Here is a 25,496-nt window from a genome sequence, read left to right as displayed (position 1 = left end):
TTGTTATTGGCCTTCTCAATCACTTTAGCTGGATGGGGGAGCGGGGAGATGGGTTTGAAGTTGCTCAGTTGATACGGATTGACTGCAGGCTTCTTGAGGCGGGCATTGATTTCTGCAAGTTTCAATTCATATGGTAAAGTGGCGGATGTGATGGAAATGTTGATGATGTGGTCAGGGTGGTGCTGATTAGTGATGTGCCCAGGTTGTAGATGTGGTGGGGGCATAGGTCCGTTGTGGCCCCGGAGTGGATGGTCCACATGATTGCTGCTTTGTCGTTTCTGGTGAGGGTTGTCCATTCGGTCAGGTGGCTTAATACCAGGTTCACAGTTGGCATAGAGTGTGGCAGTCACTTGGCACCACTTTATCCATATCATACTTCTTTTTTTTAGGAAAGATTACAGTTAAACATACACGGACAAGTGCTTTGATTTACAAGTGCAATTTTATTCTTCCTAGTTACAAAAGGTGAATTTGCACTTGTAACGGGATTTATTTATATGTGGCATCATCCCAGAGTAGAGGAATCAGATGCATGAGTAATCTGCATGTGTAGATCCTCCCCCAAGGGTGGATACTCCAGGGTGGGGATGACCAGGCCTTGCATACATAGCTGCCCTTGCACATTTAGAATTAGTATTCCTGAAAACCTGTGACGGAAGAGATCTGTGTGTAGTATGTAGATGTCAATTTTTGCTTCCCATAAACTAGGGCAGACTGTTAACGTGTCTGCTGCAGAGCAATGCGTGTACTCAGAGACACAGGGAAGGAAGGGGCCCCCCTGAATCATAGTGTCCGAACCCCTGCTGTGGTGCAAGAACCATTACTACTGACTCACTAGGACCCAAGGGATTATCATGCCCCGCTTTATATTGGTGCACAAGAACCAAGAGTGCACTGATGAACCCTCCACCCTGGACACATGAGGTCCTAGATGGACAGAAAAGGAAGGCCTCCCCCTGAATCATAGTGTCCGAACCCCTGCTGTGGTGCAAGAACCATCACGGTACTGACTCACTGGGACCCAAGGTATTATCATGCTCTGCTTTATATTGGTGCACAAGAAGCAAGAGTGCGCTGATGAACCCTCCACCCTGGACACATGAGGTCCTAGATGCACAGAGAAGGAAGCCCCCCCCCCCCCCCCCGAATCATAGTGTCCAAACCCTTGCTGTGGTGCAAGAACCATCACTGGACTGACTCACTGGGACCCAAGGCATTATCATGCCCCGCTTTATATTGGTGCACGAGAACCAAGAGTGCACTGATGAACCCTCCACCCTGGACACATGCGGTCCTAGATGCACAGAGAAGGAAGCCCCCCCCCCCCCCCGAATCATAGTGTCCAAACCCTTGCTGTGGTGCAAGAACCATCACTGTACTGACTCACTGGAACCCAAGGCATTATCATGCCCCGCTTTATACTGGTGCAAGAATCAGGTGTGCACTGATGAACCCTTCACCCTGGACACATGAGGTCCTAGAGACACAGAGAAGGAAGCACCCCCCCCCCGAATCATAGTGTTCAACCCCTGATGTGGTGCAAGAACCATCACTGTACTGACTCACTAGGACCCAAGGCATTATCATGCCCCGCTTTATATTGGTGCACAAGAACCAAGGGGCATATTTATCAAATGTTCATGCACTGCAGCAAGCCACCTTCCTTCTCTGCGCGGCACGAAAGTGAGAGGGCAGCAATGCGCCGTATCTATCCAAATATGGTGCACTCCTGCTCTCTGCCTGCGCTAGTGCACAAACTGCTGCCTATCACCAATGAAGGCACACTTGCACCATGGTGCATTAATAGTCAGAGCACTAATTTACCAGGGCAACCTTGTATATCATGTCTCAACAACACTTATGCATTGACCGTCAGAGCACTCATTTACCCCGTAACCTTGTATATCGTGTCTCACCTGGCACTGTCGTGCATCGAGTGTCAGAACACTAATTTACCAGGTACCCTGGTATATCATGCCCCCCGATACTGTTGTGCATCGACCGTCAGAGCACTAATTTACCATCATGTCACATCTGATGCTGTTGTGAAAGGACAGTCGGAGCACTAATGCACCAGGACACCCTGGAATATCAGGTTTCACTCAATACTCTTGGCACTGATTTGCTAATGCAGTGGTGCATCATGTCCCACCTGCCATTGTTGGCACTCATTTACTGGTGCAGCTTCACTCCTGCGCCTCACCCATACTGTAGTGCAAGAGCCATCACTGCAGTGATATGCCAGTGCCCCCTCGAGCACACTTTAGATAGACATACACTTCAGTTGTCTCCAGAGGCCTCCGCAGTGGACTCGAATGAACGGCAGTGTTAGCCGTGCCAGGAATCACACCTAGGAGGCGCTCATCCCACTGGGCGCTCTGGCCAGTGAAGGTGCAAGCTCTTGTTTAAATCTCCAGGAAGAGACATACTACTTCCCAAGAGAGAATCGTGGCTATTTGAAAAGGACCGGATTCTGTTTGAAAACACAGCTCTGAGATGATACTGTAGCTGCCTTTAATGAGGGCTTTACACCCGTATCGAGGCACCAAAGCCCATTTGCAGAAGGGAAGCATGCTAATCCGTGGGAGAGCTGGGATTGGACGCTTGCACGTCTCTAATGTGGACAATGTGAGTAGTATTTTGATGCTGTGCACGAGGACCAAAATTACACTCTTATCGTGAGTGTCCCTGCGCTTCAATCAATCAATCAATATTTATAAAGCGTGGCTAATCACCCGTGTGGGTCTCGAGGCGCTTCATTGTGGAGGCGAACTGAAAGGGAGTGAGAGATAGGATGCTGAAATATTGACCCCGGCAAAGGATTGGGAGCTGCTTGCATGACCTGCATGTAAGACAGGGAAGCCTTGGCCCGTGTCGCCGAAAGCAGAAGGCTGTGAACACGAAGCGTGCAACCAGACCCATGCGTGCAGGACCCGCCATCTTACAATGGTCTCGCTCAGCCAGACCCATGCGTGCAGTACCCGCCATCTTACAATGGTCTCGCTCAAACAGACCCATGTGTGCAGTACCCGCCATCTTACAATGGTCTCGCTCAGCCAGACCCATGCGTGCAGTACCCGCCATCTTACAATGGTCTCGCTCAGCCAGACCCATGCGTGCAGTACCCGCCATCTTACAATGGTCTCGCTCAGCCAGACCCATGCTTGCAGTACCCGCCATCTTACAATGGTCTCGCTCAGCCAGACCCATGCGTGCAGTTCCCACCATCTTACACTGGTCTCGCTCAGCCAGACCCATGCGTGCAGTACCCGCCATCTTACAATGGTCTCGCTCAGCCAGACCAATGCATGCAGTACCCGCCATCTTACAATGGTCTCGCTCAGCCAGACCCATGCGTGCAGTACCCGCCATCTTACAATGGTCTCGCTCAGCCAGACCCATGCATGCAGCACCCGCCATCTTACAATGGTCTCGCTCAGCCAGACCCATGCATGCAGTACCCGCCATCTTACAATGGTCTCGCTCAGCCAGACCCATGCGTGCAGTACCCGCCATCTTACAATGGTTTCGCTCAGCCAGACCCATGCGTGCAGTACCCGCCATCTTACAATGGTCTCGCTCAGCCAGACCCATGCGTGCAGTACCCGCCATCTTACAATGGTGTCGCTCAAACAGACAAACCACATTGAGTGTCAGTCCCCCTCAGTAGCCATGCTTCCTATGACTATAGAAAAGTCCCAGTATTCCTGCACAAGTGTGAGAGTGGCCAACCCATGTGAAGTCATTATACCATCAGTCGTAGTATAGACTCTGGGGCCATAGAAGGACAGAGATGCAACCCATGTGAAGTCATTATACCCTCAGTCGTAGTATAGACTCTGGGGTCCATGGAAGGACAGAGATGCAACCCATGGGAAGTCATTAAACCATCAGTCGTAGTATAGACTCTGGGGGTCATGGAAGGACAGAGATGCAACCCATGGGAAGTCATTAAACCATCAGTCGTAGTATAGACTCTGGGGGTCATGGAAGGACAGAGATGCAACCCATGGGAAGTCATTATACCACCAGTCGTAGTATAGACTCTGGGGGTCATGGAAGGACAGAGATGCAACCCATGTGAAGTCATTATATCATCAGTCATAGTATAGACTCTGGGGGCCATGGAAGGACAGAGATGCAACCCATCGGAAGTCATTATACCACTAGTCGTAGTATAGACTCTGGGGGTCATAGAAGGACAGAGATGCAACCCATGTGAAGTCATTATATCATCAGTCGTAGTATAGACTCTGGGGGCCATGGAAGGACAGAGAGGCAACCCATGGGAAGTCATTATACCACCAGTCGTAGTATACACTCTAGGGTCCATGGAAGGACAGAGATGCAACCCATGTGAAGCCATTATACCATCAGTCGTAGTATAGACTCGGGTCCATGGAAGGACAGAGATGCAACCCATGTGAAGTCATTATACCACCAGTCGTAGTATACACTCTGGGGTCCATGGAAGGACAGAGATGCAACCCATGTGAAGCCATTATACCACCAGTCGTAGTATACACTCTGGGGTCCATGGAAGGACAGAGATGCAACCCATGTGAAGTCATTATACCACCAGTCGTAGTATACACTCTGGGGTCCATGGAAGGACAGAGATGCAACCCATGTGAAGTCATTATACCACCAGTCGTAGTATACACTCTGGGGTCCATGGAAGGACAGAGATGCAACCCATGTGAAGTCATTATACCACCAGTCGTAGTATACACTCTGGGGTCCATGGAAGGACAGAGACGCAACCCATGTGCATTCATTATGCCACCAGTCGTTGTATACACTCTGGGGTCCATGGAAGGACAGAGATGCAACCCATGTGAAGTCATTATACCACCAGTCGTAGTATACACTCTGGGGTCTATGGAAGGACAGAGACGCAACCCATGTGAAGTCATTATACCACCAGTCGTAGTATACACTCTGGGGTCCATGGAAGGACAGAGACGCAACCCATGTGAAGCCATTATTCCACCAGTCGTAGTATACACTCTGGAGTCCAAGGAGGGACAGAGACGCAACCCATGTGAAGTCATTATACCACCAGTCGTAGTATACACTCTGGGGTCCAAGGAAGGACAGAGACGCAACACATGTGAAGTCATTATACCACCAGTCATAGTATACACTCTGGGGTCCAAGGAAGGACAGAGATGCAACCCATGTACAGTCATTCTACCACCAGTCGTAGTATACACTCTGGGGTCCAAGGAAGGACAGAGATGCAACCCATGTGCAGGCATTCTATCACCAGTCGTAGTATGGACTCTGGGGTCCAAGGAAGGACAGAGATGCAACCCATGTGCAGGCATTATACCATCAGTCGTAGTATGGACTCTGGGGTCCAAGGAAGGACAGAGATGCAACCCATGTGCAGGCATTATACCACCAGTCGTAGAATGGACTCTGGGGTCCAAGGAAGGACAGAGATGCAACCCATGTGCAGGCATTATACCACCAGTCGTAGAATGGACTCTGGGGTCCAAGGAAGGACAGAGATGCAACCCATGTGCAGTCATAATACCACCAGTCGTATTATAGACTCTGCATGCAGAGATGCAACCCATGTGAAATCATTAAACCACCAGTCGTAACATAGAAACCGGGGCCCATGGAAGGACAGAGATGCAACCCATGTGCAGTCATTATACCACCAGTTGTAGTAGCGACTCTGGGGTCCATGGAAGGACAGAGATGCAACCCATGGGAAGTCATTATACCACCAGTCATAGTATACACTCTGGGGTCCATGGAAGGACAGAGATGCAACCCATGTGAAGCCATTATACCACCTGTCGTAGTATACACTCTGGGGTCCATGGAAGGACAGAGATGCAACCCATGTGAAGCCATTATACCACCAGTCGTAGTATACACTCTGGGGTCCATGGAAGGACAGAGATGCAACCCATGTGAAGTCATTATACCACCAGTTGTAGTATACACTCTGGGGTCCATGGAAGGACAGAGATGCAACCCATGTGAAGTCATTATACCACCAGTCGTAGTATACACTCTGGGGTCCATGGAAGGACAGAGATGCAACCCATGTGCAGTCATTATGCCACCAGTCGTAGTATACACTCTGGGGTCCATGGAAGGACAGAGATGCAACCCATGTGAAGTCATTATACCACCAGTCGTAGTATACACTCTGGGGTCTATGGAAGGACAGAGACGCAACCCATGTGAAGTCATTATACCACCAGTCGTAGTATACACTCTGGGGTCCAAGGAAGGACAGAGACGCAACCCATGTGAAGTCATTATTCCACCAGTCGTAGTATACACTCTGGGGTCCAAGGAAGGACAGAGACGCAACACATGTGAAGTCATTATACCACCAGTCGTAGTATACACTCTGGGGTCCAAGGAAGGACAGAGATGCAACCCATGTGCAGTCATTCTACCACCAGTCGTAGTATACACTCTGGGGTCCAAGGAAGGACAGAGATGCAACCCATGTGCAGGCATTCTATCACCAGTCGTAGTATGGACTCTGGGGTCCAAGGAAGGACAGAGATGCAACCCATGTGCAGGCATTATACCATCAGTCGTAGTATGGACTCTGGGGTCCAAGGAAGGACAGAGATGCAACCCATGTGCAGGCATTATACCACCAGTCGTAGTATGGACTCTGGGGTCCAAGGAAGGACAGAGATGCAACCCATGTGCAGTCATAATACCACCAGTCGTATTATAGACTCTGCATGCAGAGATGCAACCCATGTGAAATCATTAAACCACCAGTCGTAAAATAGAAACCGGGGCCCATGGAAGGACAGAGATGCAACCCATGTGCAGTCATTATACCACCAGTTGTAGTAGCGACTCTGGGGTCCATGGAAGGACAGAGATGCAACCCATGGGAAGTCATTATACCACCAGTCATAGTATACACTCTGGGGTCCATGGAAGGACAGAGATGCAACCCATGTGAAGCCATTATACCACCTGTCGTAGTATACACTCTGGGGTCCATGGAAGGACAGAGATGCAACCCATGTGAAGTCATTATACCACCAGTCGTAGTATACACTCTGGGGTCCATGGAAGGACAGAGATGCAACCCATGTGAAGTCATTATACCACCAGTTGTAGTATACACTCTGGGGTCCATGGAAGGACAGAGATGCAACCCATGTGAAGTCATTATACCACCAGTCGTAGTATACACTCTGGGGTCCATGGAAGGACAGAGATGCAACCCATGTGCAGTCATTATGCCACCAGTCGTAGTATACACTCTGGGGTCCATGGAAGGACAGAGATGCAACCCATGTGAAGTCATCATACCACCAGTCGTAGTATACACTCTGGGGTCTATGGAAGGACAGAGACGCAACCCATGTGAAGTCATTATACCACCAGTCGTAGTATACACTCTGGGGTCCAAGGAAGGACAGAGACGCAACCCATGTGAAGTCATTATTCCACCAGTCGTAGTATACACTCTGGGGTCCAAGGAAGGACAGAGACGCAACCCATGTGAAGTCATTATACCACCAGTCGTAGTATACACTCTGGGGTCCAAGGAAGGACAGAGACGCAACCCATGTGAAGTCATTATACCACCAGTCGTAGTACACACTCTGGGGTCCAAGGAAGGACAGAGATGCAACCCATGTGCAGGCATTCTACCACCAGTCGTAGTATGGACTCTGGGGTCCAAGGAAGGACAGAGATGCAACCCATGTGCAGGCATTATACCACCAGTCATAGTATGGACTCTGGGGTTCAAGGAAGGACAGAGATGCAACCCATGTGCAGTCATTATACCACCAGTCGTATTATAGTCTCTGCATACAGAGATGCAACCCATGTGAAATCATTAAACCACCAGTCGTCACATAGAAACCGGGGCCCATGGAAGGACAGAGATGCAACCCATGTGCAGTCATTATACCACTAGTTGTAGTAGCGACTCTGGGATCTATGGAAGGACAGAGATGCAACCCATGTGCAGTCATTATACCACCAGTCGTAGTATCAACTCTGGGGTCCATGAAAGGACAGAGATGCAACCCATGTGAAGTCATTATACCACCAGTCGTAGTATACACTCTGGGGTCTAAGGAAGGACAGAGATTCAACCCATGTGAAGTCATTATACCACCAGTCGTAGTATACACTCTGGGGTCCAAGGAAGGACAGAGATGCAACCCATGTGCAGTATTTCTATCACAAGTCTTAGTATAGACTCTGGGCTCCAAGGAAGGACAGAGATGCAGCCCATGTGCAGGCATTATACCATCAGTCTTAGTATGGACTCTGGGGTCCAAGGAAGAACAGAGATGCAACCCATGTGCAGTCATTATACCACCAGTCGTATTATAGACTCTGCAAGCAGAGATGCAACCCATGTGAAATTATTAAACCACCAGTCGTAGTATAGACTCTGGGGTTCAAGGAAGGTCAGAGATGCAACCCATGTGCAGTCATTATACCACCAGTCATAGTATGGACTCTGGGGTCAAAGGAAGGACAGAGATGCAACCCATGTGTAGTCATTATACCACCAGTTGTATTATAGACTATGCAAGCAGAGATGCAACCCATGTGAAATCATTAAACCACCAGTCATAGCATAGACTCCGGGTCCCATGGAAGGACAGAGATGCAACCCATGTGCAGTCATTATACCACCAGTCATAGTAGCGACTCTGGGGTCCATGGAAGGACAGAGATGCAACCCACATTCAGTCATTATACCAACAACCGTAGTATATGCTCTGTGGGCCATGGAAGGACAGAGATGCAACCCATGTGAAGTCATTATATCACCAGTCATAGTATAGACTCTGGGGTCCATGGAAAGACAGAGATGCAACCCATGGGAAGTCATTATACCACTAGTCATAGCATATGCTTTGGGAGCCATGAAAGAACAGAGACTCAACCCATGTGAAGTCATTATATTGTCAGCTGTAGTATATACTCTGAGGGACAAGAAAGAACAGAGACGCAACCCATGTGAAGTCATTATACCACCAGTCATAGTATAGACTCTGGGGTCCATAGAAGGACAGAGACGCAACCCATGTGAAGTCATTATACCACCAGTCGTAGTATACACTCTGGGGTCCATGGAAGGACAGAGATGCAACCCATATGAAGTCATTATACCACCAGCCGTAGTATATGCTCTGGGGCCCATGGAAGGACAGAGATGCAACCCATATAAAGTCATTATACCACCAGTCGTATTATAGACTCTGGGGTCCATGGAAGGACAGAGATGGAACCCATGTGAAACCATTATACCACCAGCCGTAGAATATGCTCTGGGGTCCATGGAAGGACAGAGATGCAGCCCATTTAAAGTCATTATACCACCAGCCGTAGTATATGTTCTGGGGTCCATGGAAGGACAGAGATGCAATCCATGTGAAGTCATTATACCACCAGTCATAGTATAGACTCTGTGGTCCATGGAAGGACAGAGATGCAACCCGTGTGAAATCATTATACCACCAGTCATAGCATAGACTCTGGGATCATGAAAGAACAAAGATGCAACCCATGTGAATGTGTCATTGGGATGGTGTTTAATTTGTGAAAGAATAAGTGTGGGGTTCAAAGATTTTCTTAGAAGGCTGCTGCCGGCACTGGAAAATACCAAAAACCCCTGGTATTAATTCCACCTTTTAAATCTGTCTTCCAACAAACACTTCCTATTTCTGTAACTGTGGAAAGTGAAGACATTTGGGGAACAATAACATCCACTTGGATATAATATGAACTCTAAAGACCAGAATGCCACTAAAGCATACGCCCACAGAGGCGGGATATATAATGACTGCAAGTGCGGTGATAAGTTTGCTATTGTTTCCCGGTACTACGCCAGTGAGCAAGGGCTTAGGAGAGCCGAAACGCGTTTGGCGAACTTGTACATGCTGGAATAGTGATGCAGCAAACTCTGTAACCTGCCAATAAATTAAGAGGAATACATGCTGGGTGTGGCGTCTCAATGGTGAGCAACTTTCGTTTGGATGTTTAAGCGGCCCTCTCAGGTCGCGAGATGCCCTGCTGCTGAAGTGCATGTCCGGCGCTGATTACTACAAAAGCGCATGAGGAACGGCATGGCTTATTGGTGAGGATTTAAAAGAAACAGAGTTTACAGCCTTATCTGATTTTAGCGACCCACTGTGGAAAGCGAAGACATTTGGGGAACAATAACATCCACTTGGATATAATATGAACTCTAAAGACCAGAATGCCACTAAAGCATACGCCCACAGAGGCGGGATATATAATGACTGCAAGTGCGGTGATAAGTTTGCTATTGTTTCCCGTTACTACGCAATTAGGAAATGATGGACGGAGTGTTGAACATTGTCCAGGGAAGACATGGCTTGGCAGTTCGGGCTGGACTGTTCCCATGAGGCACAGGGTCAGACTGATTTGCATATGGCCATGTCTGAACTGGGGTGGCAGAGTGGGCTAAAGAACGGTGATGGATTAAACCCAGATCAGTTGACTGGGGGTGAGTGCTTGCAATGTTCAACACTCCGTCCATCATTTCTTTTGTTTTTGGTTTTAACATATAAAATAAAGCATTCTGATTGGTTGAGACGGGTTTTCCCTCCTCCCCCTTCTGTCCTGCGGAACCGGTACCAGATTGGCTGGCTGTAACATGAACAGAAATGTTGCGGCCACTATTTCGGGACTCGGACCCCGTGTCCTGAGTTAAAAAAAATAAATACAAGGAGGCATATTAGGGATACCCAGTGCCCTAAGTCTTTGTGTGGGGTGTCCCAGAGGGACTCCCGTTAGGGCCAAAATAAAGAAAATGGTGCTACAGGTTACGTGTAACTCCCACAGGACCCAGAAATTCACTGGAAAAAAACAAAGGAGAGAGTGATGTTATGGGTAAGTATGGTAATAATAGTTCACTGTATGATAAAAAAAACCTCAGAAATTCACTGAAACAAACCAAAGGTAATAGTGATATTATAGTTTGGCCTTTTAACATCATCCAATGGATATGACAGGTAACTATACTGAAAGGTATTCCGCACGGTACACGCCGACCCAATATTCCATACCGTCGGTAGTCTTAATGGGCATACCCTTTTAAAAAAAGCAGAACAAGCTTATAGGTGAGATCACCCACATAACGGAATATTAGGCTCTTTTTTTTACTAGTGTTAAGGTGCGTAGAGGATGTAATATCTTTGTAGACATTAAGGACATCCGCAACATATTAAACCTTGAATGCTGTTTAGTTATTATTTACCTACATGAGACGTGTCTGTTAAATATCTCATCTGACATATAATTTTAAGACAACAACTTCCCTTCTGTATATTAGCCAATTTTAAAATTATATGGCGTGCACTACCAGGCCCTAAGGACAACCCTCCGGAGTACGTGAAAGTACCTTACACATATTGCTGCAAAGACCAGAATGGTTTCCACCATTTTAACAACGCTTACAGTCATACTGTGGTTTGAACCTTCTGTAAGTGAGCCTCCCGTACATTATACATTCCGAAACAATAGGTCTCAGAATTTTCCGAGAACCTTTAAAAATAAATATCTGTACTTTATAAACCTCCAGCTTTTATACCACTAAAAGGCAACTCTTTAACGTCATCATGTACACAGACATCGACGGGAAAATAATGTATTATGAGGAGCTTTTGTTTTAATTACATATTTTTAGTAACAGGCCTATGCATTAAGGCACAACCTATCTGAAACGTACGGCTGCAACTCATATAGTTGCGCTCAGTCTCTACCTTGCTTTACTGAAGTACTGCTTGCACTTAAAACTTCCCTGATAGCTAAAGTGTGCACTATTTACATTTTACTCAATAAGACTTGTCCAAAGTACTACACTATTTCTATGTGTGGAGCAGTAGCTTGTCTGATGTCATTAGTGATATGATTAATGAAGTCATCAATGATGTCATTCGGAATGTCATCAATGATGTAATTTAACATGTCATGAATCATGAGTGATGTAACGTGAGGTCACAATCACTGCATGGTGGGGGCACAAGTAACTGGTGAATTTCAGTAGTTTTCTTTGAAATTATTACAGGACCAACTGTAACATCACTTTAACGTTTCTTTTTAAAATCTTTTTCCCTCTCTATATATGTATAAATACTATATCTATATTTATATTCACTGAAAAAACCATAGGTTTCACACATGTTATAGTTAGCTGGACATTTTACTGATAAAAAACCAATGAAATTCTCCCGTTATAGTTACTGTAGGCAACTATAACTCACGCGACCGTAATCCTCTGCTGATGCTAATACTGTATTTAGACACTTATTTGCCCATGTCTTCTTCCATTAAATTTTAGCTATACATATATTACAAATATTTTTTTTTCATAAAGACACATATGTCATCAGCAGAGGATTACGGTCGCGTGAGTTATAGTTGCCTACAGTAACTATAACGGGGGAATTTCATTGGTTTTTTATCAGTAAAATGTCCAGCTAACTATAACATGTGTGAAACCTATGGTTTTTTCAGTGAATTTGCAAGGTTTTTTAAATGCTAATTCCTAACTATAACATGTGTGAAACCTATGGTTTTTTCAGTGAATTTGTACGGTTTTTTAAATGCTAAGTTACTTTACGCCATTTGTGGCGTGCGCGCCCACTTAACGCAGTTCGTTCCGTGCGCGCACCGTGCGCTTTGCGCACCGCGCGCGCACAGTGAGCACGCGGTGCGCTTTGCGCACCGCGTGCCCACGTTACGCTAGATGGGCCATGAACGCATGATGCGCTTCGCGCACCGTGCGCACATGGAGGACATATGATGAGCATCGTTGTGACAGGTAAAATATATGTTTTGCTTTTGATGTAATAAGCCATGCACAAATGGTGCCCTGCGGGCACCATTTGCACACGGGGTGGGGAGAATGTGGATATTTTTTTTTTTTGTTTTATAATTTATTACCGTACGCGTACGGTAAGCGTAATCGGCGAAATTTTCGAAAAAATTAAAATTGCCTTTTTTCACTTGGGGGATCGTTGGGGACTCCCTCGACATGGCTAGGTGCTTGGGAGCTGTCTAAACAGCCCCTTTATATGTTTTTGCACTTTGTTTTTCAACCCCCTGTCAGAGTGCGAGTGAGAAAATGGCAGCCGCCGCTTCCTGGTTTCGACCGATTCGAATGTTTACTAAGATCTAAGAGCCAATCAGAATCGCGCTCGCGCACGTCACCGTACGCGTACGGTAAGCGCACCGTAAGCGCACCGTAAGCTGGCTCAGATATATATATTGATTTAAAGGCTATTTTCTCAGAATCTACTGAACAGATTTACACCAAACCTACAAAAGGCACTTCCTTGACCTGAGGACTACCTCTCTGCCAAATTTCAAGTAATTCTGTTCAGCCGTTCGGGCTGTAGCTGTGTCTAAAGGTCCTATGGAAAAATGCATGGGAAAAACGCGTTTTGGGACCCCCCTTTTATCTCAGCCCCCGCTTGACGAATCCCCCCGAGACTTTCAGGGTAGGAGCGGAGCGTAACGCCCCACCTATTTTGAAAAATTCGCGAGGATTCGTCAACCGGCGCCAAAGTTATTCAAAATAGAATGTTGCGGATTTCCTATGGAAACGTGGTCCTAACTATAACTACCTACTGGCGACCGCCAGTAGGTAATATACATATCTATCTATCTATCTATCTATCTATCTATCTATCTATCTATCTATCTATCTATCTATCTATCTATCTATCTATCTATCTATCTATCTATCTATCTATCTATCTATCTATCTATCTATCTATCTATCTATCTATCTAGAGAGAGCAAGAGAGAGATTAAACATATTTGTATTGCTACTAACTTTGGTTCCATTTGACAAAAATTCAAAAACTTCACAAATTTCCGAAAATAAAAGTTTATCCCCCTGAGCTACTTCCTGGAATGTTTTGGGGTGATCTGTAAAGCAGGGGCAGAGTAAAGGGTGGTGAGGGGGGGTTCCAACACAATTTCCTTATGCAATTTCCATAGGGAATTTTAGATACTGCCACAGCCAAAATGGCTGAACGGAATGACATTACATTTGGCAGAAAGCTAGATCGTTACCCAGAACGAGTGTTTTTAGTAATATTGTGTAAATCATTTCAGCAGTTTTTTCAGTAATGAATGTTTCAAAATGTATATAGTGACAGTTGGGCTTGAATAAAAAACACACGATTTCTGATTGGCTGAGGGGACTATTTTTATGCAAGCGCTGGGATTGGCTGGCCACAACATGAATAGAAATGTTGCAGCAGCCATTAGAGAGCTCCAGGACTTGGTCCTTTTCCCTGAAAATGTTTTAAAAGAAGGATGTAAGAGGAGAGGATAGGGCTTCCCTGACCCCTGGCTGATGTGGGGGCCCCAAAAAATGTAGGGTTTGCTGCAATCATGGCAGACTCCAAAGGGACCAGGAGAATTAATTGCAAAGGAGAAAACAATGTGGGGTGCCTGTCTGTGGGGGGTTGGGTGCCTGTGGGGTGGTTGAAGTAGGGCCTGGCCGCCCAACCCCACACCGTGCATGGCCCCCTAGGCTGTGTGCAGTGAGGAGTTGGTACCCGCAAGTGTCGAGCGTGCCCGGACCTGCACCCAACCTCATGCTGTGCATGGGCTAAGGCTGTGCACGGTGGGAGTCAGTTGCCCGAAGGAGGGGGGGGGAGGGGTTGGTCAGGGCCTGGCTGCAGGCCATGCCCTGGGCCCATCTCCATGAAAAGCATGTCCGAAGGCCATTCGTGGCGAGGAGTTGGATACTCGCAGGGTTTTACGTAAAAACCCTGAAAATTCACGGAAACAAGCAAAGGTTAAAATGATTTTACATTTCGGTGAAAATGTCAGTTAGAACTTAACATTTTAAGCTCAATAAACCACTGAAATTCACTATTCATAGTTTCCTGAGCTAACTAGAACTGGGTCTCCCACCATGCTCTGCTTATGACCTCACAGATTGCATCACTCATTACAGGGTCAAGGACATCATTGATGACATCACTGATAACATCTCAAATGACATAATTGAGGACAACCCTGTTCATGGTAGGGGCACAAGTTCTAGTTAGTTCAGTAAACTAGAACTGGTGAATTCACTGTTTTTTAAAACACAAAATGTTTATTTTTAACTGGCATTTTCACTAACTATAAAGTCACTTTACCCTTTGATTTTATTCAGTAAAAAACATGAGCAACATGAGCAAGCACAAAACTTCACAGTTATGCTCTGAAAGTGTCACATATGTGGGACTGACATGTTACACATAAGCCCACCACCCACAAACCTGGAAACGTCACATGTAAGCAATCTGAAAGCTTGGCAGCTGTGCATTCAATGTTCCACCTTGGTGATGCTGTCTGCTCACTGCTGTAGATGCACATTCTTTGCTGGCTGCCTTTTACTTGACACTGCTGCAGTGACTAGCAGCACAGACAGCGTCTCTCCTGCTGCTTGTGGCCTTGTGCGCCACTGGTTCTTGCAGCTGTGTAGTTTCTCTGCTCCGCCCTGGTCTTTGCAGTAGCATCTCGCTCCTGCCGGCAGGCAACCCACTGGAGTAATCACCAGATCCAGGAATGGAGGAGGCACTGGATCTCTTCTGGATCCCTTCTCCTCGTAGTGGCACTAGTGGCCTCTGTGGCGCAACCTTTCTTCTACCCACGCAGAGGAAGGGGCATGGAGGAGTCCTACATGAGACTAACCAGTACCATTGGCATGTGCTATCGCTATCCTATTGGCCTACTGGTGTGCTGCTGGCAGCCTCGTTGCTGGGCAGGTATGGTAGGCACCAGTGCTTAATTTGTAAAAGGGTGAGTGCCAGGGCTCTCGTTGGGAGGCCACTGCAGGTTGCACATCACATTGCCGCTACCAGGTTGTTATCAAACCTAAATTAGCCCTGACAGCGCCACCATGTGGCAGACTATCATAAGCCCCGGTACCGTTGCCGAGCACCGGAAACCACAGGGTCCAACCACAGGGTCCAATTAAGCACTGGTAGGCAACCAGAGGTGAGGGCTTGAACAGGCCAAAGCTACCCACACTGACAACAAGAATTCTGGGAACCCACTGCTCACAACTCTTGGCCACTTCTGCGGGCTGACCAACACGCAGGGGACCCTCATAGGAGGGTAGCCCCTTTAGTGCCACAGGATAGCACACTGGACATCCTAGTGTCCGGTGACCCCTTTGGGGTCCCGTGCGTCACTTCCGGCCAAGGTGGGGGAAGGGGAGAGGTATGTATGCCTCCCCCGCCCACCTGGCGGCCTCTTTGTCCCCTCGCCCTGACGCCGATTGGACATGTCCCGTGGGAGTTGCTGCATCCATTGCACGGTGAGTGCATTCTTGCCCCAAGCCCCCCCCCCCCCTCTCGTCCGAGCATCTATCAGAGTGCATCAGGGGCTGGGCGGCCCGGCCAGGGCTGGAGGCCGCCTGGGGGGGGGGGGAACAGCAGCACCCATCAGGCACGTACGGTGTCTCGCCGGGCTGCCCCCGGCCCCGTGGGGGCTCCTGACCGGGGGTTAAAGGGGACACGACTGGCTTTGCGGGTACTGTCCTGCACGTTAGACTAGGGCACCCTCCTTTCCGGTCGGTGGTGGGGGCAGACAGGACACGCGGCTCTGGGCCCGGTCCACAAGAGCAATGCGCATGGGGCCTAGATATTGCACAGGGTAATAAGTTCATCTGGGCCTCATTTGCTGGGGAGACAACTGGTGCCCTCCGTATCCCGGACGGTAGTTCAGCGCCCTCTGTGGGGGTAGCGGCGTTGTACGGGCCTTTTCCCTTGTGCACAGAGTATCGGCGGTTGGAGAGGTGGGGGCTCCTGAGTCACCGGAATGTGGTGAGGCTTTTACCCCTGCCCACCCCCCACCCCCTCTCTTCACCCAAAATGGCGGCATGGGTGAGTTTAGGCTAGGCCACCCGTGCAATTAAGAGGCGGGTGGTACCACAGGGTGACTGCTCATTGCATCCTGCTGATTACGCTCAGCGCCCTAAGACCCCCGCACGGGTTTCTCAGCAGGCCGCGGCAACAGGCACGATTAGGGGGAGGGAGGTTTCGGGCAACGTGAAACATCCTCCCCAGCCTGGTTTCGCGAGCGGCCGCAGGGAGTGTGGCTTGTAGGCCGTGCCCGCTCGGGGCACCGTGCTTTATGGGCAGTTGGCGCGGCACCGGAGGGAGGGGGTTTTCCATCCCCCCCCTGCCTACGGATATTCCGCATTAGCCAGGCAGGGAGCCGTATTATCGCTCTAGCCAGGCTCCCAGCGGATGCTACCGGGGGTGGCCTGAAAGCCAAGGATGTCGAGGCCTGGGGGGCGAGGTGGGGAAGGTAGCATGCATCTGGCACCACCCTTGCTTCCGCGTGTTATGTGTGGGGGGGCATGCATGTGGGACATGGGGAGCAGGGCAGGGGGACTCAAGCCTGCCTAGGGCGCCGCCACCCAAGTTGGGGTGGCGGGGCTGAGCCTTGATCGGAGATCTCTATCGTTCGCTGGCACGCACGCTCGCTGAGTGGCCAGCACGGGCCACTGACTTCGCCTGCACGGGGGCCTGCACGGGGGGGGTAGTGGGATATCCCTCATGTTCAAATCCCAGCGTATACACTTGAATGAATGGTGTGATCCACGGCCCATTGCTTTACTTCACTATGTATAATTTTCTTTAACTTTCCAGTTTGAGAGCGCAATTGAGTACAGGACCTGTGCTATGCAAAAATCTCACTTATATATACAGATAATATAAAATAATCTTCCTTCGCACTTTGCCTGTCTCCGATGCACTACCCTATATTTCACCCTATACCTCTCTCAATATATCCTCGACCTCCACTCTCTGACTCGTCCCAAAACTCATTCTTCTACTATGATCTCCAAAATAACCTTTCCTTGACTCTTCCTCCCTCTATACCTCCTTGGATCACCCCAAACCTTATTTTAACACTATGATCTCCCAAACAACCCTTCTAAATTCTTCCTTCACCTATCACTCTTTTGACTCATCCCAAATCTCATCTTACTACTATGATCTCCTGAATAAACACTTTCTAGACTCTTCCATCTTCTGTCCCCCATTATCCTTTTCAATCCAATTAAAAGACTTGCATGTCCACTGCTCAAATTAACTCAAATTTCATTATACTAATCCACCACAAATCCTTTTTGGGTTCGGGAGTAGTGTGCTCCTCGCTGAAAAGCGGCTTGTGGCATCCTCTTCATAGGGGTATTCTTAAATATTTCCATTTTAAAATCTTTTATCAACTTTTCCATGACATCCGTTGCCTGATTTATATCTTTTGATGGCTCGGCTCGTGCTTTGTCTGTTAGAGCCAAGTTGGACCCTGGGCTCGGCTCCCCCCAAGGCTGTCCTTGTCCACCCCAGAAATGTAGGGCCTCATTTACAATCTTTTAGGGAAGGGCAGCGCCACAAGCCTTCCTGCCGCACTGTCCTATATCAAAATAAAAGGGCAGGAATGGGCGGTATCTATCAGACACGGCACATTCCTGTCCACTTTCACAGCGCCACCGCACACATGGCTGCCATATGCCAACGTAGGCACCCTTGTGCCATAGTGCAAGTGTGTCTGCGTTTTCGGGGAAATTATTATTTTTGTGCAGGAAGGGACACCTTCCTGCACAAAAACAATCAATGGAGGCGATTCCCTCTTTCCATATGTGCTGCAGAACAGAGCACACATTGAAAGAGGATTTTTTTTTTATTTCTTCTCGTTGCACCTTCCCTTACGCCTTCCCTGGGTAGGCGTAGGCTTTTGACAGATTCCCAGGTTTGCAAAATCTCGTAAATCTGGGAATGTGTCAAAAAACATGGGTGTTACAAGGGAACACACACCGTAACACTCAGGGCACACCTCCCTAACACAGGGCGAAGCAACACAGCAACGTGTGCTGGTGGTGCGGCCGAGCTGTTTGCCAAGGCCGGTTTCTGACGATTTTGTTACAGTGGCCGATATTGCAGCTAAGCTGCAAAAATGGCCATGTAACAAAAATGGCCTCACCCTGGTGGCCCACCCGGTAAACGCCCGGTACCCGCTGCGGCCAGTCCGGCCATGTCTACAAGGCCATGAAAAGACATGCAGGGTGGCTGTACGTGGCCTTGTAGATATGGCCCTGCAGTGTGCGACGCCGGTCCGTCACTAAAAGTGAAATTCCGACGGTGCAGGGGCCTGGTAAATGAAGCCCTGTGTGTCTCTCGCGCCCTTGTCTGTCACTCTATTTCTGCCCCCACAGCTCTCTTGTTCTCTTTTTCTGTCATTCTATCTCACTCTCGCCGTCATTTCCAGGAACTACGGCTCCTCTTTTTTCTCCGGGACCGCCTCTGATTGCGCACAGGCAGCTAGAGGGGAACAAGCAGCCTGCATAATTCACAGTAACAAGCACCGCACCTGTCCCTGCTCAGATCTCTTCATTAAGATTAGCACAGAGAAGCCATGCACTGAAGGGGCGGGCGTCAATGAGAGGCCATCAGTCCATGGGTCCCTCTGTAGGCCTGGGGTTCTGCTCTGCCTGCATCCTGCATCCTGCAGCACAGTGTGTCTAGGCTTTATAAGCCTGAGGGCTGCGGTGTACCAATATGCTCTCCTTGATGCTACAGCGCAGTCTGCCTGGCACTGTGCAGGCATGGGACGTGTGGGATATGGACTGGCTCCCCTGATGCTGCAGTGCAGTCTGCTCGGCACGGGAAGGCATGGGGCATATGGGGTATGAACCTGCTCCCCCTGTCTGGCAAAGTGCAGCATGGGATGTGTGGGGTATGAACCTACTCCCCCCGTCCGGCACTGAGCAGGCATGGGGTGTGTGTGGTATGAACCTGTTCCCCCTGTCCGGCACTGTGCAGGCATGGGGTGTGTGGGGTATGAACCTGTTCCCCCTGTCCGGCACTGTGCAGGCATGGGGTGTGTGGGGTATGAACCTACTCCCCCTGTCCGGCACTGTGCAGGCATGGGGTGTGTGTGGTATGAACATGTTCCCCCTGTCCGGCACTGTGCAGGCATGGGGTGTGTGGGGTATGAACCTGTTGCCCCTGTCTGGCACTGTGCAGGCATGGGGCATGAACCTGCTCCCCCTGTTCGGCACTGTGCAGGCATGGGGTGTGTTGGGTATGAACCTGCTCCCCCTGTCCGGCACTGTACAGGCATGGGGGGTGTGCGGTATGAACCTGTTCCCCCCGTCCGGCACTGTGCAGGCATGGGGTGTGTGCGGTATGAACCTGTCCGGCACTGTGCAGGCATGGGGTGTGTGCAGTATGAACCTGTTCCCCCTGTCCGGCACTGTGCAGGCATGGGGTGTGTGGGGAATGAACCTGTTCCCCCTGTCCGGCACTGTGCAGGCATGGGGTATGAACCTGCTCTCCCTGTCCAGCACTGGGCAGGCATGGAGTATGAACCTGTCCCCCTGTCCGGCAGTGTGCAGGCATGGAGTATGAACCAGTTCCCCCTGTCCGGCACTGTGCAGGCATGGAGTATGAACCTGTCCCCCTGTCCGGCAGTGTGCAGGCATGGGGTATGAACCTGCTCCCCCTGTCCGGCACTGTGCAGGCATGGGACATATGGGGCATGGACCTGCTCTTCCTGATGCTGCAGTGCAGTCTGTCAGTGCTGTGCAGGCCTGCAGAGCATGGGGTAGTGGCCTGCTCTGCCTTCATGCCTCATTGCAGACTGCCCAGCAGTGCCTGGGCTTGAGGCCTAGTAGACAGATCAAAACGATGGATTTATCGGAACTGGGGTGAATGCAGGACATTGTTACACATTTGGTCCATCAATTGCTCTGTTTGCATCCGTCTCGGTACTGTGCAGCTGTCCACAGCAGTCTCTATAGGTTTGCACCCTGTATACAGCACAGCAGTCCTTAGAGCTCTCTTTAGTCCAGGCACCTTTAAGATGTTTGACTGCTCTGCCCTGCAGCCCAGAAGCTCTAAAAAGTCCCACGGTTTATAGGATCGGGATCAGCTGTGTCCCTACTGCCCAGAGCCCATGGAGCTCTCTACAGCCTGAGGTCCAGATCAAAGGACTTGCTCCGTCTGTACTTGTAACAGTCCCTTGACCTCTTTTGGGGCCAAGGAAGGGTCTTTAGCCTAAGAAGTAGATATACATGTGTGATGCACCACAATCTGATAGAGTCAGATGCCTCCCTCAACGTAGGAGACAACTTGTAGGCAGTGTTGGTCTTTGGCAGAAAGGGGATGTTTGGTTGCATTGCCCATTCACAGCTGCAGATGCTGGTGCAGTGTTCGAAATTCTTGGAACTACAGTACCCAGCAGGCTGTGTTCCACTGTGATAGGGTACATATTTGTAGACTTTTGAACTACAGTACCCAGCAGGCTATGTTCTCCTGTGATGGGGAACGCATTTGTAGACTTTGGACCTACAGTGCCCAGCAGGCTGTGTTCTCCTGTGATAGGGTACACATTTGTAGACTCTGGAACTACAGTACCCAGCAGGCTGTGTTCTACTGTGATAGGGTATGCATTTGTAAATTTTGGAACTATAGTACCCAGCAGGCTGTGTTCTCCTGTGCTAGGGTACACATTTGTAGACTTTGGAATTACAGTACCCAGCAGGTTCTGTTCTCCTGTGATAGGGTACACATTTGTAGAATTTGGAACTGCAGTACCCAGCAGGCTGTGTTCTACTGTGATAGGGTACGCATTTGTAGATTTTGGAACTATAGTACCCAGCAGGCTGTGTTCAACTGTGATAGGTGTACGTATTCATAGAGTTTGGAACTGCAGTTCCAAACAGGCTGTGTTCTCCTGTGATACGGTATGTATTTGTAGACTTTGGAACTACAGTACCCAGCAGGCTGTGTTTGACTGTGATAGGGTACGCATTTGTAGATTGTGGAACTACAGTACCCAGCAGGCTGTAATCTCCTGTGATAGGGTACGAATTTGTAGACTTTGGAACTGCAGTACCTAACAGGCTGTGTTCTCCAGTGATACGGTACGTATTTGTAGACTTTGGAACTACAGTACCTAGCAGACTGTGTTCTACTGTGATAGGGTACGCATTTGTAGATTTTGGAACTATAATACCCAGCAGGCTGTGTTCAACTGTGATAGGGTACGCATTCGTAGACTTTGGAACTGCAGTACCCAGCTGTATGTGTTCTTCTGCAAAACAGTACGCATTCGTAGACTTTGGAACTGCAGTACCCAGCAGGCTGTAATCTCCTGTGATAGGGTACGCATTTGTAGATTTTGGAACTACAGTACCCAGTAGGCTGTGTTTTACTGTGATACGGTATGCATTCGTAGACTCTGGAACTGCAATTCCCGGCATACTGAGTCTTCTGGTATTATACCAGACAATTCCATAAGAAACTCACACAAGAGTACGGAATATTTTGCAAGAGGAAGAGGCAGTGTCTAATATACAACTGGGCCCCTGCTGGTCAAACTGGTTCCTTGGAGTTTCCACCACTTTCTGCAAATGTCCATTTCTTCTCTCAGCGATGGATTCCCAACTGCTGATGAGAAAGTTTTACACATCTATGCCAGTCTCTTATGACTATTTAGAATTTCCACTTGACTTACTAAGTTCTGGTTAGCAATAGTAAGTGTAGTTAGACTCTGGAAACTATACTTTTCCATTGTTGAACATTAGCCTGGACATAGGTTTGAACTATTCCTTAAGAATGCACATCTTGTTCGATGCTAGGAGTATATTTTCTGGATATGCAGAATATCCTTGGGACGTGACGTAAGCGAGTGGGGGTGACATGGTCTTCTGAAGATCCCCGTTGGCCACTGTCAGGTTCTAGTTAGGTGCATATATTTCGATTATGCACGTATAGCCCTCCGTGACACACTATGGGCAGATTAGTTCATTCTTGTTCTTCTTTTTCTTATACAGATATCTCTGTTCTGCCTCTGAAGATTATTCCGAAGAGATGAGGTTCCTGCCTAAACCTCTCCGCTGAAATTATTTGATATGATACAATATGATACGATACCATATGATACAATACCATACAATATGATATGAGATGACATGATACCATATGATATGATATTATACAATACCATATGATACAATGCCATATGATACAATACTATACCATATGATATGAGATTATATGATACGATATGATATGATACGATACGATGTTATACAATACCATACCATATGATATGAGATGATATGATACGATATTATAAAACACCATATGACATGATACGATATGATACAATACAATACAATACGATACAATATGATACAATATGATATGATATAATACGATATAATATGATATGAGCAAAATTTATAGAGCGCAACAAACGCCCATAGGTGTCAAGGCCCCTACACCGTGTCACCCTTCTCTATGGCAGTAGTAGTGGTGGGATTGGTGGTCTCTGCTGCCAGAGTCGCGGTCGCTATGAGGATCTGACAGGCGCCCTCTGTAGCACTAACAGGCCTGTGACCTGGGCAGTCCATGTGAAGATATAAAAGGATTGACAAGCCTTAAAAACCCTCATAAAATGAATAGAAATAGCATTACAGCGAGTTGAGTAACCCTATCGTAGACCTCATGAGAACAATCATTGTTAGCAGCCTTCGATAGAACAGCTAAACATGTTTTAAAGAAACTACCGTGGGACTTTACACGAAGGGCGTCTTTGAGGGCTTCCCAGTCCATACATTGAGGTCTCAGGAACCATCTTAAGTCATCTGACGGGTTCGGATGCCTGCACATGACTTACGATCGGAATGTACCCATCACATGAGCAAAATCTCCGCGCACTGCCATCCATGCCCCCTGACCTTCACATCTTTATGTGCCGAAGACCAACCCACAAGCAATGGCTCCTTTGAGTAATAGGGTCATGAAGTGTCCAAAGGAGGCGGTGACCCTGGGACAACCCTTACTTGAACTTCTGTCTTTTTCCTGTTTTCGGAGCTTGCTTCTGTGTTGGGGTTGGTTCAACCACCCAGGAAGAAACAGAATTACTACTTGGAGGGCTGATGCGCCATTCCTAACCGGTGCTATTTGTAACAATGCTGTACAAACCTTCTGGCTCAGTATGGTTTGAAGTTATATATTATTTCCACTGTTCATGTAATGCTGTGCCAGGTTTCGAATGGGCTGCATCTACCACCAGGTGCTCGCGTCTTTTGGTATGGTCCTGCGCGTTACTGTGAGATCGAAATGTCAGTTTATTCCCTTCTGTGGGTGGATGTGATAAACCCGGGCGGCTGAGCTCTGTCATTGGCACCTTCTGTTCGAGGCCAGCTTCTGTGTAATCACTTCAAACCTATCCGAGTCCAACATATCGATGGGTCTCATTTAGATCTTGGCGGACGGGCTCCTCCCTCACAACGGTGATGGATGTCCCGCCCCTCAAAATATAAATCCCATAGGATATAATGGGATTTATATTTCAGCAGGCGGGATATCCTATCCATCGCCGTTGTGGTGGAGTAACCCGTCCGCCAAGATCTAAATTAGGCCGTCAGTCACTCCATCTCTGACTTGATAAAGTAAGTCATTACACCTATTTGGGACTGATAATATCTCAGAATCCCAGATCCCGGCTTCATCAAGAACACGCATCACCAGCAGCAGTAAGTCATGGTGTAGGTTTAAACAGTTTCATCCTTCGATGGGAAAGAGAGATCTTACACATTTCCTCCACACCTACAAGGCAAAGGTGCCCACCGCCCTTTCATATGGGATACAAAGAGTCGCTTTAAAGGATATTTTTCTTAACAAAGTAGAGCGGATAATCTTAAAGTCCTTTACTGGTACAAGCCCCTCCCTCGAGCCTGGAAGAGCTGGCTCCTTTTATAAAGCACTGGGGCCACTCTCCCTTGGTGGGATTTAAATGGCCCAGGCTGGTGAAAATCCCTTAGATCGGGAGATAATAAGAAGGTAGGTGGCAGCAAATTACTCTGTCACATTTTCAGTGCTTGAAAATTATAGTAAGGCTTGTAAATCCACGCTTCATGGCTGCAGGCTTTGCTTTCAGACCCAGATCTACAATATGGAAAGCTGTGAATAAAAAAGCTGGAAGTCTGAATGAAGATAGAAACTGGTGAATTTGAATGTGGTATCTAAAGCAGCGATATCGAGAATAATGCACAGATACTTGCTGATGTTTGAAGGACACCTTTTACATAGATTGTTTCTAAGTCTTAGGACTGGGGGTTTCTGTAGCTGAAAAATACAGGGAAGTGGGAAGGCCTCAGACCCGACCAATGGGGCCGCTCTACTAACATTTGACGCAGTGCAACGCACCAAGACACTCTGCTGCGCTGTGTGAAAGGACGGCGGTAGGAATGTGTCTTCTCTACTACGATATGGTGCATTCCTGCTCTCTCTCTGCGCTGGTGCACTGGTGGCTGCCTCGCGCCAGTGCAGGCATCCTTGAACCACAGTGCAAGGGTGTACCACAGTGCAAGGGTGCACCACAGTGCAAGGGTGCACCACAATGCAAGGGTGTACCACAGTGCAAGGATGCACCACAGTGCAAGGGTGCACCACAGT

General features: G+C 48.3%; 1 protein-coding gene and 1 long non-coding RNA gene across 2 annotated transcripts in view; one reads left to right on the top strand and one right to left on the bottom strand.

Annotated features, from left to right (window-relative positions):
* NALF2 (NALCN channel auxiliary factor 2) overlaps positions 1-25,496 on the bottom strand; it is a 679,874-nt gene that overhangs the window by 571,352 nt on the left and 83,026 nt on the right. The gene's annotated exons all lie outside the window — the stretch shown is intronic.
* The window catches only part of LOC146829666 (uncharacterized), a 102,995-nt gene continuing 93,774 nt past the window's right edge, over positions 16,276-25,496 (top strand). The window contains exon 1 of the long non-coding RNA XR_014962033.1: positions 16,276-16,330. This is a non-coding gene — a long non-coding RNA (uncharacterized LOC146829666). The remainder of the gene's footprint in view (positions 16,331-25,496) is intronic.

The sequence above is a fragment of the Triturus cristatus genome, chromosome 5_2, assembly GCF_964204655.1.
Source record: "Triturus cristatus chromosome 5_2, aTriCri1.1, whole genome shotgun sequence".
Taxonomy (NCBI): domain Eukaryota; kingdom Metazoa; phylum Chordata; class Amphibia; order Caudata; family Salamandridae; genus Triturus; species Triturus cristatus.
The sequence above is the reverse complement of the archived record's forward strand: the minus strand, read 5'-3'. Positions and strand labels throughout refer to the sequence as shown.